Genomic DNA, 21191 nt, shown 5'->3' with positions numbered 1-21191 from the left:
ATACAAGAGTTAACAACACACATTTTCTTCACAGACAAAACGACTCCATGGTCTGCATCTTACATTAGAGCTGGAAAAAAGAAAGAAAGAAAAAAAAAAACGATTCAACGAGAACTTGTGACATTTGGAGTTTGGAGCAAAGTCACTAGAAAACCGTGTCCTGGTTCACACACACACACACACACACACACACACACACACACACACACACACACACACACAAACACACACAAACACACACAAACACACACAAACACACACAAACACAGCCAGCAGTGCCTCCCTTTGAAAGGCTTTCCTGGTTAATACACACACACACAAACGTTTGTCTTGCAATCCTTGTAAGGACCTTTCACTGACAATTAATTATTATCTACCGATGCCTGCACCTGAACTTAATCTCAATAATCATTAGGAAACATTTTGTCACATTTAACAAGACAATAAAACAAAACAAAATAATCAAGGACAGGTCAAATTTCCCCATAATGCCAAAACTGTGAGAAATTCATATTCTTGTGGGGACATTTGATCCCCATCAAGATATAAAAACGTGTCCGCACACAGACACACACACACACACAGTCTTACTTTTGGGACACTGGCACTGCCTTACACCACTCCAGCACAGCATTAAACCAGTCATGTGAAACGACCCATTCGCTGCTGCAAATCAGATTAGAGCCACGAGCTGACGTCCACACACACTCCTGTTCCAAAGGAGTAATGAGATTTAACCTCCCAAACACACGGACAGACACAGACACACACAGACACACACACACACACACACACACACACACACAGCCATACTGAATATCTACAGTTTCACCCACTGATATTGTATAATCTGAGCCTAAAATATTAATTGGTCAGATGTTTGCGAATAAACAGGGCATGGTTAGCTAGGAATGTGTTCATTCCCTATAGTCTTTTGTACTGATTATATGCTAAATATTGGAGTTTAAAAATATTTAGCAATTGTTATTTATTTATTTATTTAAACAAACAGTGATACCTCAGCTTGCTCATTTGTCAGCAGTGATTACTGTGATAACTGCACAATAATTAAATCTGCAGCATGCTCTCCTATGGGTTAATTTCTAGGGGCAAATGGATGCATTCCACAGCACTCATAATATTTCACAATTAACTATTTCTAGTGACAGATTTACTCCTTAGGCAAATTCCCTATATTTCACTCTATGCTGTGATTCTCTGACAAGGATTTTTGTTGAATGTTCAATAAACAGAACTGACTACTCTGACTACAGAACAACAGAGATATGCAAGTATATCCACTTGAGCTTTTACTTATTTCTAACTTTCACTCACTTGACAGCAAGTACAGTCAAGTCTCTAATGCCAATATGCAGGCATTAAAAAAAAAAAAAAAGATTATATACTATATGAGCACTCGATATTCAAGAGTCCTTTCTCAAAGCTAAATATAATTATTTTTTAAAAATTGTTATTGTTGATGTGTGGGGCAGTGGTGGCTTAGCGGTTAAGGCTCTGGGTTACTGATCAGAAGGTCGGGGGTTCAAGCCCCAGCACTGCCAAGCTGCCTCTGTTGGGCCCTTGAGCAAGGTCCTTAACCCTCTGCTCCAGGGGCACTGTATCATGGCTGTCCCAGCACTCTGACCCCAGCTTCCTGACATGCTGGGGTATGTGAAGAGAAGAATTTCACTGTGCTGTAATGTATTTGTGACCAATAAAAACTCATTATCAAACATCCATTTGTTGTTAGGTATATTTTGCATATATCTATCAATTTGTATCCTGACCACTAGCACTTACCAAACATATATGAGTGAGTGAATTCCTTCTCTTTTGAGATTCTTCCTTGTACCTTGACTTTAATAATAAGTCAATTGGATACTTTCACACATTTACTTGAGTAAAGAGTATGAAATTGTACTTGCTGAGAATTGACACTTTCACTTTAGTCATTTTATTTCTAGTTCTTCTAGCAGACTAAACCAATATATAAACCGATATGAAGACCAGAGTTCTGTCTTATGGGAGAAAAGCTAGCCATTGGGATGCTAAGAAAAGAAGGAACATTTATTTACAAGCATAGCCAGTACAAGAACCTGGAATGTACTGAAAAAGAAAGAAACCACTGGTCAGTGACATAACCAACAGTATCCCCAGGGCAGAGGTGAAGGTGTCACAATGGACTATTTGAAAAAGACATCTAGAGAAAGGATATAGAGGCTGTATCACAAGATGAAAACCATTCATCAGCAGTAAGAATTGTAAAGCCAGATCGGAATTTGCAAAGAAATACTGGAACCAAGATTAAGCTCTACTAAAGTGATGGACAGGCCATAGTGTAGAGAAAGAAAGGATCTGCTTATGATCCAAAACATACAAGCTCATTAGTCAAGCACAGTGTCATGGCTGTAGTGTCATGGCTTGGGTTTGCAGGGCTACTTCTGGAATAGGCTCACTAATCTTTACTGACAATGTAACTCATGAAAGTAGCAGCAGAAGGAATACAAAAGTCCACTTTACAGAGAAATGCATCCAATCTAATTGGGAGAAACTGCATCAAGTAGTAAGACAATGACCCAAAACACAGTGCCAATGCAACAAAGCTCTTCATCAGGGGAAAAAAGTGGAAGGTTTTAGACTGGCCAAGTCAATCACCAGACCTTAACCCAATTGAGCATGAATTTCAACTCCTGAAGAGGAGACTAAAGGGAAAAAAAAACCCAACACAAACAACAACTGAAAGAAGCTGCAGTACCAGCCTGGATAAGCATCATAAAAAATTATTTAACAGTTTGGTGAAGTCAGTGGGTCACAGGCTTGATTTAGTTATTGAAAGCAAAGGATAAGCAACCAAATATTAAGTGTTATTTACTTTAAGACTATCTGTTCCAATACTTTGGCTCACCAAAAAATTCGTTGGTCTGCCACCAAGGGTGCCATGTTCCAAGTTGTTTAATACATCTAGATGTAACTATCAGGAAATGAAAGCTGAGATTCTGATCTATCATCTCATATTTATCTTTGATCTCAAACCCAAATGTCTTCAGTATATGGCAAAAGAAGTATTCGCACTGCCGTTTCAATAATTTTTTTGGGGGGGGATTGCAATGTCTTGTTGATGAAAGAATGGCCACACTGGTTTGAACTGAGAGGAAGGCCACAGTAACTCAAACACCCACTCTTTATAACCATGGTGAGCAGAAAAGCATCTCAGAACAGGTCGAACCTTGAGGCAGATGGGCTACAACAGCAGAAGACCACATCAGGTTCCACTCCTGTCAGCCAAGAACAGGAATCTGAGGCTACCTTGGATACAATTCAATACTAGGAAAAGACAAGGTGATGTTTTTCGCAAGCCAGTTTTCATCACTAAATGTGGCCAAATGTGGAAGACATTTGACTGACATGGCAAGCAACCAGCAATTTCTGGAGCCTGTTGGAAAACACAAAGATATCACATTTATTGTTAATAGCTGCTTCAAACAAAACTCTGAAATAACTTAAGTATGAAATGTTGTTAAGATTTTCCAATCCAGTGACTATATTTGTCTCTAAAGTCTCAGTGTTCAAAAAGTCGTCATGGTGTTCAAAAGTCTGTTATCCCATAAGAAATTAAGATTTAAACCTTAAAAGATAATTGTACATTTTTATATGTAGTTGTACCTGTACTGTAAACATAATACGGCAAATTTAATTGTAGTGAAACACTGCATTATGAATGTTATGCTATTTTGGAAAACCACCCATCATATGGCAAAGCACTAATACAGTAGCTCACAGAGTGATAATTTTTCAGGGAAACAGTACATTTGTACTGTTCAGATAGTGGGATCTAAACAGCAAGACACATTTTAGATTGTTACAATACTTGGGACTTTATCTGTACTATATTTATTTTGTTGTTTGTGGTGTTTGAATTTGTGAAAACTGACAATATTAGTCAAGTCTTAAATTTTTAGTTCTTTAAAAAAACATTGTTGACAACCTTCATATTGCTTGGGCTTCAATTCATATATATGATTCACACACCTCATCACAGCAACAGACACCACCGTCTTTTCACTACTTCTTGGAAAGTTTAATCCTGAAGAAAAGTAGGTGATCGTGTTGAATCTGTGCTAATCAAAACCAGCTATCTGGAAAGAAGACAAGACCGCAGGCCTTTCCATGAAGTTCCTCCGATAATCAGCTAGAACTCAGAGAGCCTCCCAAATCAGTTCTGTGACTAAACGTGGTCAGATAACATCGGCCTAGAATCCCATTTACTACATAAGTAGTATTTAGTATAAGAATGGTCTTTGAAGAAAGAAAATCAGAGTAAAAGGACCAATCAGGAGCTTTCAGTCTGACCCAAGCCACTTTGGTCTAATAAATACTGTAAGAACACCCTTACTTCAATGTGCAATAAATTATTTGCCAAATAATCTACACCCTGAAATGGAATAGATTTTTTCCTGGGGATGTGCTATAAGGAATGACCAAATAATAAAATTACTATACTCTGGTTTTACCCAGGCCAAATACAATAATTTGGTGTGTGAATCTACCAGGACTACAGATCAAAAGGATGTTGTCACTTTAATGTTCACTTCAAACACAGTATTATGAAAAGATGACCTTAAAGGGACATTGAAACTCTTCAGCGATTTCTCACTGGACCAGTACTTGATATTTTTTGGCACAATTTTAGGACCAAGCTGCCATCACAGAGGTCACCCACATACTACAGGGAAGGATGCAACGGCTTGATCTGTGTCTGCAGGGTTTAGACACACACTGACCTCTGAGATGCCTGCAGGGAGGAGGAAACTGATACATGAGAAGATGGAACCTGAAGTTGCCAGTGCTGAGTTGCAGTAGTGGTCTGATAACCCCTTTACTACTGACAGAGTGGTGGGACAAAGAGGAACTGGAGGAACCCCTCTGTCAACCCTGTTGGGTTCTGTTACTGTAGAGTGCTGAAAGACATATGAACCGGGTTTGGCAGCATTAACATGCCATGTAAGAACAATGGTATTCTGTGGATTCCAAAAGGTGGATATGACATCAAATGGTTAGAATTAGAGTTCAACACTAAAAAAAAAAAAAGTTTACAGACATTGTCTGTAGCCCATTCTAAATACACTACCCTTGTATAAGTTTTGAACTTTGCTATATTTTGTAGTATTACAACCTGGAACTGAAATGGAATTAAGGTGAATTGTGTGTATGAATTTACAATGAATAGCTCATAATCTTGAAGCTGGGCAATATTATTTACTAATATATAATATTTACAAAATAGCAATTCATTTAAAGTAAGTCCATTTCAATCCCAAGTTTTAAGAACCTAGACAATGTCAAAAAGCTCTAAAGAGGATGAATATATATGCAGGGTATTGTATTAAGTAAGAAAGCCCAAACAACTGTGTCAATCTCACAGAGCAATAATGACTGCTATTTTATCATAGATAATGAAGGCATTTCCTCAGTTATTTAAACAAACAAACAAACAAAAAACAAAAAAAACAACAACAAAAAAAAAAACTATATTGTTATGATGATCTTCAAACTAAGCCTTTTATCTCAAAGATATGATAAGCTCAACATCCAGATTTAGCCACACAGCCAGTGGAGCAGGAGACAGGAAGGGAATCCAGTAAAGGATCCTCATCTGGAGCACATTATATGTCCGCTGAGGTGGCGTGAAGCATGTTTTTGAGCCCTTATATCATTTTGTCATTTTCTAAAAATGCTGTCTAGACCTAAATAGTGTCAGATTCAGTGCTTGCTACAAGCCAACAGAATGGGGCAAAGTCACAAACTGGCAGACTGCGGTATGATGCGTACCCAGCAAAGTATTTCAACCACTTGAACAAATACTGTATCAAAGCTGATCAACATAATCAAACTTACTGTACTGTAGATAAGTGACTCTAGTCTTCTATACTGTACCATGACAGCTTCAGTAGCAGATATATGTTGGAGCTTATCCAATCTCATACATTTAAGTTAATTATTTAGCTGAAGACAGCCCATCTGATCAGAGAATAGTTACATGGCTATAGATATTAATATCATATAGGTTATTGTTGTTGTTATTATTTAACTTACCCATTCTGTTCTGATTAATGACATGTCTTCAACTTAAATAAGCAGAACTCATGGCATCTGTGGCATTAGTGGTAATGTTAAGTGCCATAAGAACCAAAACAAACAAAAGCATTTTAAAATGTCTTACGGATAACCATGAAATAATCACGAAGGGCTAAGCATTAAAAAAAAAAAAAAAACATTAACCCCATTCAGTCACAATATTTGATATTCTAGACCACTGTAAGCAAGGAATTTTATGTACTTGAACCTTTGCAAATGTAGTCGAACAAGCCTGGCCTAGGGATACTCTTCCTGCAAGGGAAAGAAGTAGATGAAGAGTGATGGAGACAGGGTCTGTCTGTCCTTCACCCTGTGGTAAGGAGATGGCAGGAGTTAATAATAAACAACATCTGGAAGCATCTGCCATGAAGGATTATCTTGTTTCAGGGCTGGGCCTTTACCAAACCAAATCATTAAACCCTCCACCCTATCCCACTGCAGTGAGGAAGACCTGGACAAGATACAATGGCTCACAAACATTAAGGTTCTTGAAGAAATACTCCACCTTGAAATGCTTACACTGCCCTCAAGAAATCGTCATTTAGCAAATGGCACACTAATGGGACACTACCTCTTCTCATTCGTGGTAAGCACAGTTCAAATTTCTGGGCATACTACTTCTTTAAGTGGAAACAAAATGCACCATTATCATATGGAAACTAACGTAAATGGACAGTAAAGTAGACTAACCCACAATATAATATCTTACTGACTGAGCCATGATTAAAGTCATTGAGCAGTCAAGTTTTGTAAATGTTCTCACACAATGATGTTATTATTTACGACCATAATGGCACCCTCCGTAAACTAAATTTGCCATCCAAGCATCTCGCAAGCTCTGCATGAGCCTCCACGGTGCAACATCAATTTTCGTGAGTTAAATGGCCTTTCTCCATGGTGGGCTTTTTATCCAGCATGGCGCAAGACACATGGTTCCTATTGTGGTTGAAAGGCAAGGGGATTAAAAAGTAAGGAAGGGGCTTATGCTGCAGCCTCCTGCCCCATGGTGTGATCTGAAAGCTCTGGTCCCAGCTGAATATTGCTTATCCACACCTCATAAATGCTGTTTATGAAATGATGGCGGAAAGGGCTAGAAGTAGGGTGGCTATAACGGGTACCTGGGGGGTTGGTGCACCCAACTGAGGGGCAGACATTGGGGCAACAGGAACAAACACACTCCCCTGATGACAGAGAGGCTAGGCGGTTCGGGGCACCGATGTCTAGGCAGATAGCCGATAGGTGAGGCATATGAAAAGGTGTTGAAATCAAGCGGATTTGAGTTTTCAGAGCATGCATGACAAGGTTGGGTGAGGGAGTTCTTCAAAGCAGAGATCAGAGAAGAAAAAAAAGAGAAAGTGAGGGATAATGTAGAGAGGAAAAGCAAAGGAGGTTGACTGACATGATGAAAAGAGAGAGGAACTGTGATGCACTTGAACTTAGGATGACCAAACTAATAAGATATATGAATTAATTAGTTAAAAAAAACAAAAAACTGTACATTTTACAGATATAGTATAAATTTTGAATGGATTTAACAAAGCACATTTTATTTCAATTAAATATTTATTGTTGTATTAAATATTTCAATTTATATATAATGAGTGGTGTCTTTATTTAGTGTCATCAATATAATAAATAAATCTCTAGTTAAGAAAATGAAATGAAAATGAATGAAATCTTTATCTTGAAATCAATTTTGATTTATTTAATGCATTGGAATATTCCCATTTTAAGGTTTATGTTTGTTTTTATATATATATATGTTTATATATATATATATATCTCACACACACACACACACAGTGCAAAAGTTTTATGTTTTTACTCTTTTGTTTTTGCTATAGAGTTTCTATTTTATGACTAAGTCAGTACAAAAAAAAACATTTTAGATTCTCAAACATTAGTTTTCTAGCACAAAATTAAAATGTTACATAAAAATTGTTATTAAAGAAAGCACAAGAACACAATAAATTCTGCTGGGATTTGCTGCAAAAATAAGAAGCAAGTGAGACGTTCAAAGTGTCCAGAAGAACTGTGGCAGGTTCTGCAAGATGCAAAAATAACTTACAGCTCATTTCCTTATAGAACGCCACAAATTGTACAAGAGACTACTATTTTTATTTTTGTCACACCAAATATTGACTTTGTTTTACACACACTTGGTAAATAGGAGCAACGAAGGCTATGAAAAACTGTCTTTATTGTTTAACCTTTTGATCTTTTGCTCAAAAAAATTCACAAATTTACTCTGCTCTCATGGATATCAAACAATTGCAATCAAAACAATTTTATACAAATATATGTTTGTTAAATATAGATGTGCAACAATTATTGTCACCCATTTAGTCAATACTTTCTGCTACCTCCCATTTCCAACAGAACAGCTCTTCTCCTATAATGCCTGATGAGGTTGGAGAATACATGGGAAGGGATCCGAGACCATACCTCCATACAGAATCTCTCCAGTTCCTTCAAATTTCGAGGTCCATGCTGGTGGACCCTCCTCTCAGTTCACCCCACAGGTTTTCTATGGGTTTCAATCAGGAATCAGGGGACTGGGGTGGTCATGGCAGGACCTTGATTTTGTGGTCGGTAAACCATTTTTGTGTTGATTTTGATGTATGTTTTGGATCATTGTCTTGCTGGAAGATCCAACCACGGCCCATTTTATGCTTATTGGCAGAGGCAGTCAGGTTTTCATTTAATATCTGTTGATATTTGATAGAATCCATGATGCCATGTATCCTAACAAAATGTCCAGGTCCTATGGCAGAAAAACAGTCCCAAAATATTAAAGAGCCACCACCATATTTCCGGTTCGTTGTCACCCAGGTGTACAAAAATAAAAAATAAATAAAATTATATTTATGAGATAATATTTGATAATATATATTGCTTATATATACACATTTCATAGAATAACCCCAAACCACAAATAATCGCTGAAACAGAGTGAAAGTAGGCAACTTGAACTAATTTACTCCTAACTACAGCCTATTGTTCTGATGAAGTATTACTTCATAAAACACAAGTTCTTTATACATGCACTCTCAAACACATCACAGCAGGTAAATCAGTCAAGCAAGTGCTGGACCTTCTTCAAATGCCAAATAAAGGGCAAAAATATTTTTCCAAGCATGACAATGGTATATGTACCCTCAATTAAAGTGGTGGTTTTGAGACTTAACTCTATGGGGTCTGTAAAAAAAAAAAATATACTATGCACTGTGGAGCATATCTAAACCAACTGAACAAACCAATTAAACCGCCTTTGGACTCAACCTGGCAGTGCAAACAAAAGACACGGCAACTGAGTGATTCTTGAGAGCTATACGGATGAAGTGGCATGGAATGATGGGGATGGCATTTTAAAGATAGCTGTTATGGACGCTTAATTAAAGGTATAGACACAAATACGCAGAAACAAATTGATACAGCATCCACAATAATAGAGAAAAAGTGATGCACAGCATTGTCTGATAAAGCGTTACACATAAAGCAGTACAAGCAGAAAGTGGAGAGAGACTGAGGGCTGTTAGCTCTGATAGAGCCGTTTTAGTTGACAGTTTAGGGCAAAGAGGTCAAGCAGCAACCTAACACTGAGGTTCAAGAGGTCAAGAGATCACCCAACCCCTCTTCCCCTGGGTGAAGGCTATCACCCTGTTAGCAGTAAAAGTCTTTTTCCATTTTCCACATACATACATAAACACATACACACACACACACATGCTAATTTTATATAGTTTAACCACATAGCACATGAAACTGAAGAGCAAACCACTAGACATGTATTGGTTGATTGATAACGTGATTAGAAAAGGGAGCATTGTGTCAATTTCATTTTAACTGCCTTACTCCATTAAAAAGACCATTAATGGCAAACAGGAATGTGAGTAGTGAACGGCTTTATTCCCAGGAGAGTTTAAATGGGCAGATCTAAACAAATATCCAGGAATGTTTGCAGTGAAGAAGCTGGTGATGCCTTCAGGTGATCCAATGACGTGCAACAGTGTCTGCTTCAAATTCCCACTATTTACCTCACCAATTAAGGCAACCACTCCCAATCTTCTGCAGGGAAAACTGCACACTGACTGCAGAACACCCAAACACTTTCATTAATGCTAACTGCCGTTGTGTATGTGTGTCAACAGGATGACACAGACAGACAGACACACACAAAGGGCCACATTTATCAAGCTGGATACAAACGAATTTAAGCATAATTTACTCGTATGAGCATTTACACAAAATGGCATTCATGAAAATCCTGTAAACTTTGAAAAAATGATGTATCCTACTCCTGCTCTTGAGTTAATTTACACATAAAAAGGCTAACTAATGTAAACCTCAATTGATCGGCTTCAACTCATAATTTGTGATGAGTTACTGCATTTTAATATTGTATATAAATTGATTATTTATTTCAAATGCACCCAATTATTTTTTTCTTTTAATGGAAGAATCAAAAATGATATGCTTAGGAAATAACAGATATATAGAGACTGGTTTGAATTCTTCTTCAGAGGATGAAAGCTGGCTGCATTTGCATTTTCTTTTGACCTCACTTACTATTGAGCTAGATGGACAATGTCAAATTCACCTTCGTAATTTCTCTGTATTTTGGCCTTTTCATATCCAGTGACTGTGTGCTGCTAAATAATTTCTCATTGAGTACTTCGCCTCAGAGATATCGTTCTTTTTTGGCTATTTTGTGCTCTGTGAACTTTTTTTGTGGCCGTCAACAAACGCAAATCAGCTGTGCTGTGCATGCGCCTGGGAATTTCCGGGTGTTTGCCATTTATCAACATACGCACATGAATACAAAGATAATCTGCATTTATAAAACTTTTGTAAATCCGGTGTAACTTATTTAGCTCTGTTTGGCTCATGCAAACATTTACACACAACCGTACTCAACAATTAATAAATGAGGCCTATTATTTGGCAGTTGGTATGAGGCAACATTGTCATTGGTCATTTAAAGGCAAATATTTAACTATTAAAGTCATATTCAAATTAACATTTAAAGTCAAGGACATGTTAACGATGAACTGGCTGTTTGTTTCTTTATTTATTCATTCATCCATTTATTTATTTTTACAGAGTTACTGTAGTGAGTATAGTTATTGTAATAACAGTTAGATTTGTCTGGCCACTTTGTATACACTCATACAATTTGCATTGTATGAGATTAATCTAATGGAACTTAACATAAAAACAAGTATAAATGTAGAAATATAATATTAATACAACTAGAAAAAGTGTTATATAATTTATTCATATATATGATTCAAACTTTTTTTTTATACATTTTAACACAGTTTAACTGATTTAGATTCTGTTTTTGGAACATTCCATGGCACCAATAAATAAATTTAAAAAAAATTGTGGTCCCAATAAATAAATGTTACTCATTTATCCATTTTGTCTAATATTTCAATAGTTTTAAATGTAATACAAAAATAAACTGTGTAATCATGTGCTGAGGTCAGCAATTTCATTAATTTATTTTGGGGTCACTAGCTGCAAAAAGTTTGACAAACCCTGAGTTTAAAGGCTTGCTGCAGTTGACAACCAAATAATTGCAAATATATAGGTATAAATCACTGATAATTGTACTGAAAGGATATTTGTGATTGTGAGTAAAGTTCAACCACACTATTAACAAGGCCACTAATCCATAGATAATGTACAAAGAAAAGCTTACACCGCTAATTTCCTTGACGTCTTTGTGCTTGACTATGTTCCTAATCTGTGAGAAGAGGGTAGGGGGTCTGTTCGGGACAAACAGCTGGATAAGTATGACTGAATGCACCTGCAAAAGCGAAACGGTTACACAGCCCTGAACATGAACACCCAAAGTCCATACTTTTTTTTTTTTTTGGTCCGTTTCATCATTAGACTGGAAACAGCTGAAGAAGCTACTTTATTTCCTTGTTATAGACCTTTGATGAGGCACAATGCACTGCCAGACATGTTCTGAAGCCATCACAGAACCATGGAGGTGGCCACAAAAGCCATGTGGAGAACGGTTGAAAGAGGCTGGAGCTGACGACTGCATTTTTTTTTATTTTTTATAAATGTGAAACAGGCTGTGGGCCAACAGGTCGACGGCGACACAGTGCCTCTATTCCTCCACCTTTCCCTCATTCACTTCATCCATCCTGTTTAATCCTCCACTCCCAAATGCCATCTGAATGCACCACATGACAGAAGCAAACACTGAAAGCGCAGTGAGCCTCTGCAGGAAAACAAAAAAGAGAAAGAAAGTAAAGTCACTGCCGTTGCACTAGGCCAGACCACCTGCTCGTCCAACTAAATTGCACTCAACAAGAGACAGAGAAAGAAAAAGTCACAGTCCCTCTGTGATCCTGCGACACAAAGGAACAAATTACATTTCTCTATCTCCATCCTCCCCAGGTCAGGCATCAGGCTGAGAGCCTGGCACTCGTCTCCCGTTGAGTGAGAGCATTTGTTTGCAATCACATATATACATTTCTTTTCTTATCTCCAGAGTTACATCCGCTCGTCTTTCATCTCCATCTGTTTTTTTATTCCAGTGCTTTGGTGTTTGCTGAGCCACTTCTCTTTAAATTGAGTGTTATTATTCCAAACAGTCTGATGCCAGCGTCTTATCTTTATGTATGCCTGAGAGGTCAGTGCACTGGTGAGCGCCAACACAGCAGAGATTAAAGCTGTGGCCAGAGTGGGAGTCAGAGAGAGGGTGGACGCTACTTCGTCCTCCTCATCACTGACATCTTAATTGCTGGTATTGTGTGCCCTAAAAGCCAGGGCAGATGGCCCCTTGGAGCTTTAATCTACAGAAATCTCGGGCTGCTAGAAAATTTTACATAGGAACTCCTTAACTGAGAGGAAGATGAGGAAATCAATCATCCACAAAAACAACACATGAAAGGTGGATGTTTTGATCATTTTGGTGTTGTTCTGGAATTATTTTCTGGGAAGGCTGGGAGATTTTAGATGCAGTCCAACGGGTAGGTGATGATGGACTTTTCCTTAGGCCTTGGGCCAGCAGTCACATACTGCCAGTCCCAGCACTGGACTCCTGGATTTATGATCCAGAGGATCACTGACCAACCAGCCGTGAGGACCACCCAGTGCAAACACACACAAACTTGCAAATGCATGCCGAAAGACCCTATCTTCCAGTCTCTTCTTCATACAAACAAACAAAAAAACCGAACATTTTCACTCAGGAAAATGAGCAGCACTGCAGCATGTAGACAAGAGGATCAATGAAATCAGATTTTTACTGGATGAGCTGCCAAACTCCTGGCCTTCATTACAAAGGGCAGAACAGATCACCTTACTGCCACTGCTTGTTCAAATAAAAACACAAGTATCTTCGGATGATGCCCCAAAACAAAAGCCCTGGAACCTCTATTACTCAGTGGTTAAGATTAGCTCAGTGGTTAAGATGTTGCGCTACTGATCAGAAGGTAGTGAGTTCAAGCACCAGCAAGCTGCCACTGTTGGGCCCTTGAGCAAGGCCCTTACCCATCAACTGCTCAGATGTATAAATGAGATGAATGTAAGTTGCTCTGGATAAGGGAGACTGCCAAATGTCAAATGCTTTTTAATTTAAGATGTTGGTCAAAAGTTGAATTTATTGAGAATCATGTTTGAGGTATTGAATACCATTTGAGGTATAGATGAGGGCATAGTAAATAAAGATATGAAATAATCATATGAACTCAAACAAGTAAGCACTATATGGTAGGATTTGATAGGATTTTAAGTACAAAGGCTAACCCAGCCCCTAAAACTAACCTTCATAACTTACTTGTGTCTTGTGAATGGTTATAAATGTTCAGTTGTCAGATCATGCAGAACCCTATAACCACACACAAACACAGAGCTGTACATGTAGTGTTACACACATCCTACTCACATACCGATACACACAGACATACATAACATGAAAGGTTATTGGATTTCATAGTAACTCTCTATAACTGTCAGCATCAACTCTCAAGCTTTAAATTAAATTCAGACTAAAAGTCTAGATGCATGCCTCCACTCTGAGTTAGAGAGGAGTGTAATAATGAATCAAGGCCTTGATATTCTTTCAGCGAGTTTAGGAGAAGCTGAAAAACACAATTCGAGCTTGCATACTCATGGCAGTTTAATTTTGGCTATTGCATATGAATGCTCTAGTCACAGACTTTGTCATGTGCGTGTCATCAACTACATCATAAGGAGTTTAGATGTCAACAAAACCAATGGACTACACTGATGGTACCTCAACAATTATTTCCAAATAAAACTGATCACTAATCACTAAGATTTTCCTTTCCAGGCATCAACGCACTCTCAAAAACCTCATCAGGTGATGGAGCATCTCCCCTCTGTGGCACACAAGCTCAGGCAATGTTACTATCTGCTCACCATAAACTACTGCTTAGGGGCAGAGGAGAGAGAGAGAGGACGAGAGGGCCATAGAGATGGGATGCATTTGGCATTAGTCAGGTGCCATTAAAAGTGAACAGTGGGTCGGTGGGATGTGTACTGGTTCATATCCGATACAAGTATACCAGAAGTATGGACATGATTCCAATTAAGGAATGTTCCTGAATCAACAGTTCTTTTAAATCATCAGTTCTCAACCCTTTTTAGCCTAAGCACCAGCACCCCATCCTATGCAAGACATGTGGTACTGTTCTGATGACATCACAGCTAACTCATTAAGTATGCTCAGGATGGCCTTGAACTGTGATTGGATGCCACATTTAATTTTTATTGTTTAACAACTTCAGGGAGCATGGTGGCTTAGTGGTTAGCATGTTTGCCTCACATCTCCGGGGTTTGGGGTTTGAGGTTCAATTCCCACCTCCACCCTGTGTGTACCGAGCTTGCATGTTCTCTTCGTGCTTTGGGGGTTTTCTTTGGGTACTCTGGCTTCCTCCCCAGTCCAAAGACATGTAGTCATTAGTGTGTACTCCTTACCTTCAGAGCAAACTAGCAAGAAGGCAAACACAATTGAACAAAATCCTTGCTATATTAAAATCTGGACCTTTTTCTATCATTCAGGACACTTGTAATGTTGTCCAACGGAGTTTTTCTTTGCCACTGTTACCTGCACCTTAGATTAGGCATCTATTATACATTGTTAATAGCTAGATAGATAGTAGATAGATTTCCGTAGATTTCTGCAAAACTGACTTAATGCCAAAGATCGGGATACTGTTGACTTATTCCCAATATGCTCATTCTGAACATCTTTTCAACATTTAGTATTGGCTGACTTTACAGCATCTAGTTTAAGAAGAGTAAGGCCTGGTTTATGTGTGACTACATATGTGTGCAGAAACAGTGGCAATGCAAGTGGCATAGTACACATACAGTTTTAATCTGGCTGATTAAAAGTTGCATCCAAAAGAAGGCACATCAGAGCCAGAACATCCCCGTCCATCAGGTTTCCAAGTCAAGCTGTAAAATGTTTAATGAGTTCATGCACAGCAACATTAAACATACTGATAAGCTCTGTCTCTCTTAAAACTTTCAGTGGTTGTTGTGATTATCATTATATGTGTCTTAAATTTAAAATGGCCTATGACCTTACATTCAAAAGTATTTATTAATCTAGAAGATCCAGAAAACTGGTACACAAGACAGACCTTTCAGTAGATTTGAAGGCTACATGCAAGGTTTTTAAAATTGAAATACTAACCTTAATAGGTAAGGTGGCTACTATTAGTACTCAGAAACTTGTATGATTTGAGATACAACACTAGTTTTTTAGTCAGCTGTGGACAGTGTCACATGGTAATTTCACATGTGAAATTGATTTTCGACACGCGACATTAATTTTTAGGACATACTCAAGCGTCAGTCCAAACAACCATAGAATACACGCCACAGCCATCTTGCGTACATGTAAGCATAGTTACAAGTTAAAATCAGTATAATACAGGTTTAATGATTTGTAATCCCACTTTCTGGTGTCAACCAAAGGAGTCTGGTTCATCTTAAGCTTTTTTTTTTTTCCCCTCAGAGACTTTTTCCCTTTTACTGTTACCTCTGGCATGCTCATTAGGGATCTAAATCTACATCCAGATTTCTGTAAAGCTGCTTTGTGTCAATGTCTATTGTTGAAAGCACTATACAAGTAAAACTGAATTGAATTAGATCTGTTAAAATATTAGAAGTTCAATACTTGACAGCAATGCATTTGGATATAAATATTTCTTTCTACAAACAACTGCGCAGAGGCTAAACAAAATGAAATCAATCTCGGTACAGTCAGCCACATGACAGGATATTTACCAAAGCTTCTTATGCTTGTGCTTACTGGCTTAAAATGAGGATGAAGTGTGTTACGACATGGCCATGCCAAAGAACAATTAACTGCTCACTTTCGTCCCATGTCTTCAATGAAAACAAACGTACAAAAAAGTTACTTCACAATTTCCAACTTTGTTAGCAAAAACAATAGCTTGGCCAGGGCCAAATTTGACAAACAGGTTAAAGATTTAATAGCATTCTGGCTCATGAACATGCAACCAACAGACGTATGAAGTTCAGTGGGGGGCCTGCATTTAAGAGCTAATGCTGTGGTTTCAAGCCATTTAAGGCCTTATGGGATTTTAATATGCAGAAACGTGTGCAACAGGTTGGATGCTCATAGGTTAAATTCAGTAAAAACAGTAGCATTTTCGGTTCATTTAAAGAAGCCTATGGCTGAGGTTTATGAGCTACGACTAGAATACTGGAACAGTGCTTTTTGGAAATATATATTCCTCACCTCAAGAAAACATACATCCTCCTCACCGCAAGAATCCACATGAAGCAAGTGAAGGGTGTGTGCTTTCCCAGAATCCACTTCCACAGCTGTAAGAAAAGAAATATAAAAACAAGCAATGTCAATTATTTTATTATGTAAAACATATTTGCAGTATCCAGTTACCTCAGTGCACATACAGCATGGTTTAACTGCTGGACTATACTGGTGGACTCACTATATATTATCAGGCGAACTTCATATCTGACTGCCAGCCCCTAAGCTTTTATTTTTAGTTTTTAGCCCTGATGCACAACTCTTTCTTGCAAACCACAAGAGCGCTATCTCTCTCTATATATATATATATATATATATATACATACATACATACATACATACATACATGCATACATGCATACATGCATACATGCATGCATACATGCATGCATACATGCATGCATACATGCATACATACATGCATACACACACTCAGCAAAAAAAGAAATGTCCACTCTCATTCAACTGCTTTGATTCAGCAAATTTATTAACATAAAAACATTCAACAACTGAGACATAAACTGAACAAATTTCAAAGACATTTGATGAACAGAAATAAAATAATGAATCTCTGAACAAAGGTGGGATCAATATTAAAAGTAACAGTCATTATGTGTATATATACACATTATGTGTAACACACATTATGTGTATTAACACACATTATGTGTATAACATAACATAACATTTTTGACATGCGCTTTTCTTGTTTTTTTTCTTGTTGTTATTCTGTCTCTCACTGTTCAAATAAATCTACCATTAAAATTATAGACTGATCATTTCTTTGTCAGTGGGCAAACGTACAAAATCAGCAGGGGATCAAATACTTTTTTCCCCCCTCACTGTATATATATGTGTATATGTATGTGTGTGTATATATATATATATATATATATATATATATATATATATATATATATATATATATATATATTTTGTGTGTGTGTGTGTATATATAATATATATATATATATATAGAATCTGTAGCAGTTAAAACAGCACTTACCACAAACAGGAATTTTGAGGTTCCCTATACTAAGAAAAGCACAGAAAACTAATTCGCTGGTTGTGAGGCAGGCCTAAAGCAGGAGCTTATAGAATTATGTCCATAAACGTTAATTAACTCATTAATTCATCTTCAGAAACTGCTTTATCCTTTTCAGGGTCAAAGTGGATCCCGAGTCTATCCTGGAAACACTGGGAATTGCAGGACACTGGCCAGTCTGATCTATGCTACATATTCAGTGGATGTAGATTAGATTGTAAAACACTAAAAGTACTCCTTTCAGGATTATAGCATCAAATAATTCTCAGGTCCCAAACTAGGTCAAGTACCACTTGCTGCTAAACCAAAAGTCCAGCGGATGGAGAAGACTGTTTCATGCTGAACACGTGTGCTGTTAAGTGTATTCTAGAGTGTCTTGTGAGCTAAGGGTTAGGGATTAGGGTAAGAATTAGGGGTTGGGGTAGAAATTAGGGGTTAGGGTAGGGATTAGGGGTGGGGTTAGGGTTATAGGAGGAGTTGGATCACATATAGCTCTACTCCCTAGATTGTTTTGGTTCTACAGTGAGGACTATCAAATATGCTCTGAGCTACAGATCATGACTTGATGCTAAAACATTTTAATAAACAATTCACTTGCACAAATGTATTTTACAATAGAAATGAGAAGTGTGATAAAGACAATACACACAACAGATGTGGAACTCCTCATTTGGGGAGCCAGCCTGCTATTTTAGGATCCCTTTCCATAAATAAAGACCTGAGTCCATGCACTGGCACTGTATACTGTATCCAACCCCAAACCGTCCCAGCCCCTCCAACCAACCCCCAGCCCATGTGACCTCAGTGGCATGGACCACGTCACTCCTGACGAAATGCTAACCTCATAAAACTATACGGTAATCAGACCTCCGGCGAGAGTTTGGAGGCAGCTCCGGCTGCAGCCACCGTCCAGAAATGAGTCATTTCATTAGGAAACTCGAATCCCAGCTGAGCCGAGCCAGTTTCCCTTAATGCTGCCACAACGACCATGAAAATACACAGACCTGGGCATTTGGATGCTTGTCCATGAAGAAAGCACTGAGCTTGAATTTGTTCTGTTAGAAGCGGTAAAAGGGAGTGTGCATGAGAGTGTGTGTGTATATGAGTAAGCACCTGTGTGTGAGGTAAGGACACACACGGTTGAAAACCTGACAAACGTCTTCCTCTTGTGTGTAAATGTAACTAAAACAAACTGATAAACAAAGGTGATGTCAAGGATTAGACTTAGTGAGAATGCTAGGATGGCGCCGATGACTGCATTCCTCCACCCTTAGCTTGGAGTGATGTCTCGGATGGGTAGAGTGAGTGAAGTGTGTGTGTGTGTGTGTATAAAAACCACAGGTAAGGGTGGCAGGCTCAGTATGGAATTGGAGAAACCCCCTAGCATAATACCATGCATGAGAGATCTATACACTGTTAAAAAGACAGACACACACACACACACACACACACACACACACACACAAGTCTGAACATATAAATACAGGCCAGGAAGTGCTGGGAACTTTCCCTTATCTCTCCTTTCTATCTCACTACATAAACATGACACGACACCTCCTTCATTTTTAATAATGAGGTAAAGTGTTTCATCAATGACAGACAAACAACACTGACAAGGTTAATATTCAAAACATTAATCAGTGGAGAGCAAGATATGACAAAAAGACAGCGAGAGAGCTCCCTCTACAGCAAGGACCATTCTTTACCCCTCCAGCACATCAGGAAACAGTTTCACGTGTTGACATTCAACTGCAGTGAACATTTCGTAGCTGAATCATTTTGTGCAGGAGCTTATTCATGATTCAGACTGCTGTGAGCTTTTGCATGGGCACAAATACTTCATTAAAACAGCTCGTGTGTATGTTTAAGGTGAGGGTTTTTCCTTTTGTGTAAAAAACAACAACAACAACAACAACAACAACAAAACAAGCATCAGTCTATAAACCAGATTGTTTGCATGTGCATTGTACCTGCCTTCAGCTCTTATACTGAAAAGATGCCTTATTTATTACAAGGATGCATTGATTGGAAGTGGAGGCCGCTATGCTACAACACCATAGTGCAGGAGAAAAAAAGACAACAAAAATCTATAGAATACATACTCTGTAGGTATGTAATGAAAACACCTCAAATATTCTCATATATTTATTAAAGAAATAATTAAATAACCCAATTGCTATAATGAGAATTGAAGTAAACAGAAGATTTAACTATACTGCAAGCGTCGCTCAATATCAAGTCTCGTACGACTCCCTTCTGCACTTCCTCTCAGCTCAAGGCTACATCTAAAGGGCATTTTATCTGTATTGGAACAGTGCCATGGGGCGGCAGGGTCAAATCAAACCGCTCTGCAGGTGTGCTAACTGTGTTATCAGATACCAATATGCAGATTTACAGCAGTTTACCTGCATCTGCATCATAGCAGTTATGATTTAACAGTGTCCCTTTAACAACCTACTATGATTTTTTTCCTCAAGCCATTTTGTCCAAACTAGACTTAGTCCTAAGTCGCCTGTTGTCCTAATCTAGCTTTAATGTGTTCACTTTAAAGTGAAGAAAAAAACCTCAGTCAGAATCTCACCTCCAGCAACTCGTATTCAGCTACATGTAAGCAACAGCATTCCAGAAAAAGGACACAAAATAATGTTTCTGGGGCATGTTCCACACTCTCACTGCACAGCCACTAACTTTACAAGCTCTAACAAGCATTGGGTGTAATTACAGTGCAAACGAACCACATTGGAGTGACACAGTAGACCGGTAAATTCCTGGTAATGATAAATCGCAATTGTAAAGCACTTGCCAAAACGCCATTGGGTAATTAAGAAAAAATTTACAGTAGGCAGCCAAGATTAAACATGGCCATACATGCAGACTCAGAGCACAGATAAGCTTGTGACCTAAAAAATTATGCAGTGAAGAGGGATGAAAAGGGGGAAATGGGTACCTTGCCTTGACCCGTGGTGCTGTGCAATGGCTGCCAAATGCCAGCGGTATCTGAGACAGATTAAGACCAAGAAACAGCTACAATTGAAAAGAATAGTAAATAATGAAGGAAAAAAAAGGGAGGTATTCTTGTTACGGTGTTGAACTCTTGTGCTGAAAAGTTGCCTCTTTTAATTTGAGGATAGACTGATTGCAAATGTATGCAGCTGTGCTACAATAAGACCAAAGTGTGGAGCAAAAATCTGGTACACATTTTAATCATGTGTT

The 21191-nt window shown here is 38.2% G+C and overlaps 1 long non-coding RNA gene across 9 annotated transcripts in view; it reads right to left on the bottom strand.

The window, feature by feature from the left end:
- LOC108256418 (uncharacterized) overlaps positions 1 to 21191 on the bottom strand; it is a 90797-nt gene that overhangs the window by 15578 nt on the left and 54028 nt on the right. For 3 of the 9 annotated variants that reach the window (XR_008393162.1, XR_008393161.1, XR_008393158.1), the window contains exon 2: positions 16901 to 16986. This is a non-coding gene — a long non-coding RNA (uncharacterized LOC108256418). The other 6 variants (XR_008393159.1, XR_008393157.1, XR_008393163.1 and 3 more) reach the window with 6 other exon arrangements.

The sequence above is a fragment of the Ictalurus punctatus genome, chromosome 2 (genome assembly GCF_001660625.3).
Source record: "Ictalurus punctatus breed USDA103 chromosome 2, Coco_2.0, whole genome shotgun sequence".
Classification (NCBI taxonomy): domain Eukaryota; kingdom Metazoa; phylum Chordata; class Actinopteri; order Siluriformes; family Ictaluridae; genus Ictalurus; species Ictalurus punctatus.
This window is presented reverse-complemented; position numbering and strand designations above follow the sequence as displayed.